Consider the following 6,408-nt stretch of genomic DNA (forward strand, 5'->3'; position numbering starts at 1 on the left):
GGAAGTTCCTTCTGATGAAACGTGCATAGTTCTTAAAACGGTTTCTAGCTCCTAGGTGAAGTTCCTGCTGTCTAAACATGCATAGTTCCTCGATAGGTCCCTAGTTCCTGGGGAAGGTTCCTTCTGATGAAACATGCATAGTTCTTAAAATGGTCCCTAGTTCCTGGTGAAAGTTCCTGCTGTCCAAACACGCATGGTTCCAAAATTGGTCCCTAGTTCCTGGGGAAAGTTCCTGCTGTCCAAACACGGATGGTTCCAAAATCGGTCCCTAGTTTCTGGGGAGAGTTCCTGCTGATGAAATGCTTATAATTCTTAAAATGGTCCATAGTTCCTAGGGAAAGTTCCTGCTGTCTAAACATGCATAGTTCCTCGATTGGTCCCTAGTTCCTTGGGGAAGTTCCTGCTGTCCAAACATGCATAGTTCCTCGATAGGTCCCTAGTTCCTGAGGAAGGTTCCTTCTGATGAAACGTGCATAGTTCTTAAAATGGTCCCTAGTTCCTGGGGAAAGTTCCTGCTGTCCAAACACGCATAGCTCCTTGATTGGTCCCTAGTTTCTGGGGGAAGTTCCTTCTGATGAAACGTCCATAGTTCCTCAAATGGTTCCTAGATCCTGGGGAAAGTTCCTGCTGTCAAAATGCATAGTTCCATAATCCAGATTTCTGTCGTTGAGGGTTTTTTTTCTGTGCTGTTTTTATTTATTCTGTTTGTTTTTTTCTATATCTGAGGTTTCAGCCTGTTTCTTCATGTTCTGATGTTCTGAGGACTTGCAGATCGTCAGCCTCTGTAGACCACCGTACAGCAGGGATCAGGTTTATTTATTTGCACACCCCTGAGCTAATACTTAATTGACCACTTAGTCTAATCCCAACAGTCAACACTCACCTGGTGACGCAGTTTTTGAACACCTGCGTGAACACCATCATCATCCTGTTTATGTCTCATCAAACCAGAGATCCCCAGGAGCCGTGCATCCGGACCCTTCCTGCTGACAGATGGATATTTTCATGTTTTCAAGCTTTCTAACGTCACAGTGTCACTGTAAGACCCTCCCTGCAGGAGCCGGGGCAGCTCACACACAATCTGACATGTGTGGGATGAACTGGAGAGCGGCTCAGGACGAGCAGATGGAAGGAGGCAGGAAGTCAGCGAGGAGCAGAGGAAGAAGAGCAGGATGTTTAGCCTCTGTCTAGCCTCTGTCGACTCGGCGGCCCTCGGCTCTTTACTCTCCAGCAACGACTCCTTCAGGACCTTGCAGGAGTCAAAACACGTTTCAGCTCAGCTTTATTATTCATGCCTGGAACAAACAGGGCTGACACTGAGAGGAGACATAAAACAATACAGTGTTCCAGAGGACGGGGAGGCTTTCCTAATGAAATTTTAAAGCAGCCTTGTTTCAGTAATTCAAATAGTCCAAAACCAAATCCTTCATCGTGTAGCTGATTTAGCTCCTTCTCCTCCTCTGTGTGCTCAACAAATAATATCATGGGATAGAAATACATGCAGAGTGGAGAAACCTCTGATTACAGTTACAGTGGCTTACATGAATTTTTAATCTTAAAAGGATCCGTCTCCATGTGAATTTTGAACCAATGAAATGAAGCAAAGATATTGAGGAAGCTGCTTTCTTTCTTGAACGACAGAATTATACAGGATGTAACACAGCGGGGACCTCCATCATAGAGAAAAAGAAGAAGTGCAAAATCCTGCAGTACCTTGAGTGACCACTAGAGGCTGGTTCCAAAAGCCAAGAAAGCAACACTAAATTCCACAGGAAGCATATTTTGAAATTGACCCGCTGGTGTGTGCAATTCTTGTAATTGACTTCCTGTCCAGGTTGACCATCTCTGTTCAATCAATCAATCTTTATTTATACTGTAAAGCGCCAAACCCCAACAAACATTATCCTCAGACTCTTCCCAAACAGAGCAGGTCTAGACCGTACTCTATGTTCAACTATTAACAAAGACCCAACATCAAGACAGGATCAGATCCAGTCCCATCTTACAGACAGGACTCTGATCTCATCTTAATCCACCATGAGCATTTAGCAAGTTACAGTGGCAAGGACCAACTTCCTTTAACAGGCAGAAACCTCCAGCAGGACCAGACTCATGTTAGACACACATCTGCTGAGACCGTGTTGGAGAGAGGGATAGAGGGAGATGAAGAGAGAGAGAGATGATAGTGGGGAGACGGATAGTAGTAGTTGTAGCAGCTGGAGTCTGGCAAGTCCACAGCAGCAGAGATCCAGAGCAAACCTACGGGACAAGGGAGCTCAGGGACTCCAGAAAGGTCTATGGTTAGGAACTTTAATGGGACAGGAAGAGTTAAAGTGAGAGACAGGCAGAGAGAGGAGAGAGAGGGAAAGACAGGATCCCAGTGTGTCAGTCTAAGCCTATAGCAGCATAACTAAGAGCTGGTCCAAGCCTGATCCAGCTCTAACTATAAGCTTTATCAAAAAGGAAAGTTTGAAGCCTACTCTTAAAAGTAGAGAGGGTGTCTGCCTCCTGGACCCTGACTGGTAGATGATTCCAAAGGAGAGGGGCCTGATAACTGAAGGTCCTACCTCCCATACTATTTTAAGAGACTTGAGGAATGACAAGCAGGCCTGCATAGGGATAGAGGGAGATGAAGAGAGAGAGAGAGAGAGAGAGAGAGAGAGAGAGAGAGAGAGAGAGAGAGAGAGAGAGAGATGATAGTGGAGAGGTGGATAGTAGTAGTTGTAGCAGCTGGAGTCTGGCACGTCCACAGCAGCAGGTCAGAGTGAACCTACGGGACAAGGGAGCTCGGGGACTCCAGAAAGGTCTATGGTTAGTAACTTTAGTATGCTAGTAGTTATGATGCGTACTGGGCGTGGACTCCATCACAAATAGACTCGGTGCATATCTTTAGAGGAACGGAAAAGGAAGCGTTTTCTGGGGCAGAGCTGAAATGCACCTCGTGGAAACACGAGCATTTCCTAGAACAGGCACAGATCAGTTCCAGAGTGCGTTTTGCTGACGGGGTATCATCAGCTGGTCTCATCACTCTGACTGTTAGCTTATCACTTTACTGCTCTCTTTTAAAACATGATTCTTTCTCTGCCTTTATTCCTTCACGCTGACGATAAGCGTGCCCCTCCTTCCCATCTCCGCCCCGTCTTATCAGAATCATTGATCCTGCTCCTGCTGTGATCAGACATCCTTCAATCTTAAAACCTCCCCATAGAGTCCGTACGCCAAAGACCTTCTGTCAAGTCACATCACTACGCTATGTGATAATCTCTCGTTCGTTCAACTTGTCTCTCCTGATTGAGACACACGTGGCTCAGCTTGCACAGAAAACTCCTCAATGATTTTTTCACCAATTATTCTGCCTGGTCGAACTTTGTGTTAATCAAAAACTAAATGAAAGAGCTCTCGAGGGGAATCAGTCACAATCAGGATTAATTAAAACTCAATAATAATTACTGGACTCAGATGTCAACACTGCAGAGTGACAGGAAGGAAGGAAGGCAGATCTCAGTCTCAATACCACTCCACTGTTAAGTAGAGGGAGGGGTGTCCTGATTTAAGACCTGCCTCTTAAGGCGTTTTTTGACTGCAGGAACTTTACCCCTGAACTACTTGTGTTTCTACCGGTGGAACCAGGGTCTAAATTTAGTTCAGGGGTAGATAATCTCCACCCTAAAAGCCCCTGCTAGGGGGTAGTACTTTTCAAAGGTCCCAGGACTTTCGGGGGGCGGGGCCTTCAATGCTGAACGTGTCTGATTGGTAGATTAACCGCAGTGTTTTTATTCCTCCCTCCATCCACAATAACATCACACACATCTGTGATTCACTTGATTTCTCTTTCTTTCATTAGTTTTTATTTGTTCTATCTTTTTTGTATGTGTGTGTACTTTTCAAAAGAAGAAGCTGTGATTCTCTTGATTTAGCAGCTTGTAACAGTAGTCTTCTCTCAGCCCACCGTGAATGCGTCTCTCCTCCCGGTGTTCCGGTTTTAAAAGTGACCCTGTAAACTGGAGACCTTCAGCTGAACGTGTCAGTGTTTGTGGAGTTTACACAGCTGTTGAAACACAGAGGGAGTTCCTGGGAATGCAAACTAGTTTAGTTTTTATTAAGATTTCAAAATATCCTCATCAGGTATTTAATGATGGTCTAAAGATGTTTATGAGGGATGCATCCGGCTGAGAGTCTCCAGTTAACAGGGTCGCTGTTTAAACCAAAACACTGGTCGATCTCTGCCACGGCTTTTTGAGTTCAAAAGGATTTTAAAGCCGTGTTGAAACGTCTTTGCTACTCGCTCTTATCTCCTCTCATGTGTTGATTCATTCATTGCTTTTTCCATGTTTTTAACAGCAGGCACAAATTTTCACTTTTTTTCACTTTTTTTCTGCTTTTGGAGCAAAATTTCAAATCTGAGGAAAATTAATTTTTTCGACAGACTCCGGGTCAACTTTTTTGTCAATTTTTTTTTTTTTCATAAAAGTTATTTTTCATAATTTGACAAGAAAAAAAAAATTCAAATGAATTTTTTTCAAATTCTTTTTTTTCAAAAGTTTTTTTCAAATTTTTTCTTGTCAATTTTTTTTTTTTTTTCAAAAATTTCAATTTTTTTTGTCAAATTTTCTTTTTGTCAAAATTGTTTTTTTTCAAAAAAAAATTTGTCAATTTTTTTGTTTAAATTTTTCCAAAAACCATTCACAGCCATTGTTTTTTCTATCTGTGATTCACTAGCAGCTTGTAACAGTAGTCTTCTCTCAGCCCACCGTGAATGCGTCTCTCCTCCCAGTGTTCCAGTTTTAAAAGTGACCCTGTAAACTGGAGACCTTCAGCTGAACGTGTCAGTGTTTGTGGAGTTTACACAGCTGTTGAAACACAGAGGGAGTTCCTGGGAATGCAAACTAGTTTAGTTTTTATTAAGATTTCAAAATATCCTCATCAGATATTTAATGATCGTCTAAAGATGTTTATGAGGGATGCATCCGGCTGAGAGTCTCCAGTTAACAGGGTCGCTGTTTGAACCAAAACACCGGCCGATCTCTGCCACGGCTTTTTGAGTTCAAAAGGATTTTAAAGCTGTGTTGAAACGTCTTTGCTACTCGCGCTTATCTCCTCTCGTGTTGATTCATTCATTGCTTTTTCCATGTTTTTAACAGCAGGCACAAATTTTCACTTTTTTTCACTTTTTTACTGCTTTTGGAGCACAATTTCAAATCTGAGGAAAATTATTTGTTTCGACAGACTCCGGGTCAACTTTTTTGTCAATTTATTTTTTTTTCATAAAAGTTATTTTTCATAATTTGACAAGAAAAAAAAATTCAAATTAATTTTTTTCAAATTCTTTTTTTTCAAATTTTTTTTTCAAATTTTTTCTTGTCAAATTTTTTTTTTTTTCCAAAATTTCAATTTTTTTTGTCAAATTTTCTTTTTGTCAAAATTGTTTTTTTTCAAAAAAAAATTTGTCAATTTTTTTGTTTTAATTTTTCCAAAAACCATTCACAGCCATTGTTTTTTCTATCTGTGATTCACTAGCAGCTTGTAACAGTAGTCTTCTCTCAGCCCACCGTGAATGTGTCTCTCCTCCCAGTGTTCCAGTTTTAAAAGTGACCCTGTAAACTGGAGACCTTCAGCTGAACGTGTCAGTGTTTGTGGAGTTTACACAGCTGTTGAAACACAGAGGGAGTTCCTGGGAATGCAAACTAGTTTAGTTTTTATTAAGATTTCAAAATATCCTCATCAGATATTTAATGATCGTCTAAAGACGTTTATGAGGGATGCATCCGGCTGAGAGTCTCCAGTTAACAGGGTCGCTGTTTAAACCAAAACACCAGCCGATCTCTGCCACGGCTTTTTGAGTTGAAAAGGATTTTAAAGCCGTGTTGAAATGTCTTTGCTACTCGCGCTTATCTCCTCTCACGTGTTGATTCAGTGAATCCATCTGTGATGAAATATAGCACCATCTAAAACAGCGCCAGCTGAGTCTCTTCATGCTAACAGGCTAACTGTTGTGTTGCTCATAATGATACCTGCCTGTCCGTCTGCTTCTGTGGTGTCATCTGTGATGAATGGCATTCCTCTTTGTTTTGCTGCCCTCTACTGGTCTGGTGGTGTAGTGCATTTACTTTTTTATTCTCCATACGTCACTGGCCTGATTTGCACAATCTATCCAGGACTTCAGCCCGCGGTCGAAACACAGACAACAATGGGGGCACAGGAACCTTTTAGTTCAGGGGAAAGTAGTTCTGGGGGCTAAAAGACCCTGGAACTCTTGGTGGAAATGCACCTTTATAGGGAACATCTCTAACTACCCAAACATAGGCCAACTATGATTATAAGAAGACCCACGTTTCAAGACCAAATCTTGTTTCTAATTAAAGATATTTTAAATTGTAGTAAATAAACTGTAGAAAAGTCAAACAAATC

This window comes from Notolabrus celidotus, chromosome 6, assembly GCF_009762535.1.
Source record: "Notolabrus celidotus isolate fNotCel1 chromosome 6, fNotCel1.pri, whole genome shotgun sequence".
Taxonomy (NCBI): Eukaryota; Metazoa; Chordata; class Actinopteri; order Labriformes; family Labridae; genus Notolabrus; species Notolabrus celidotus.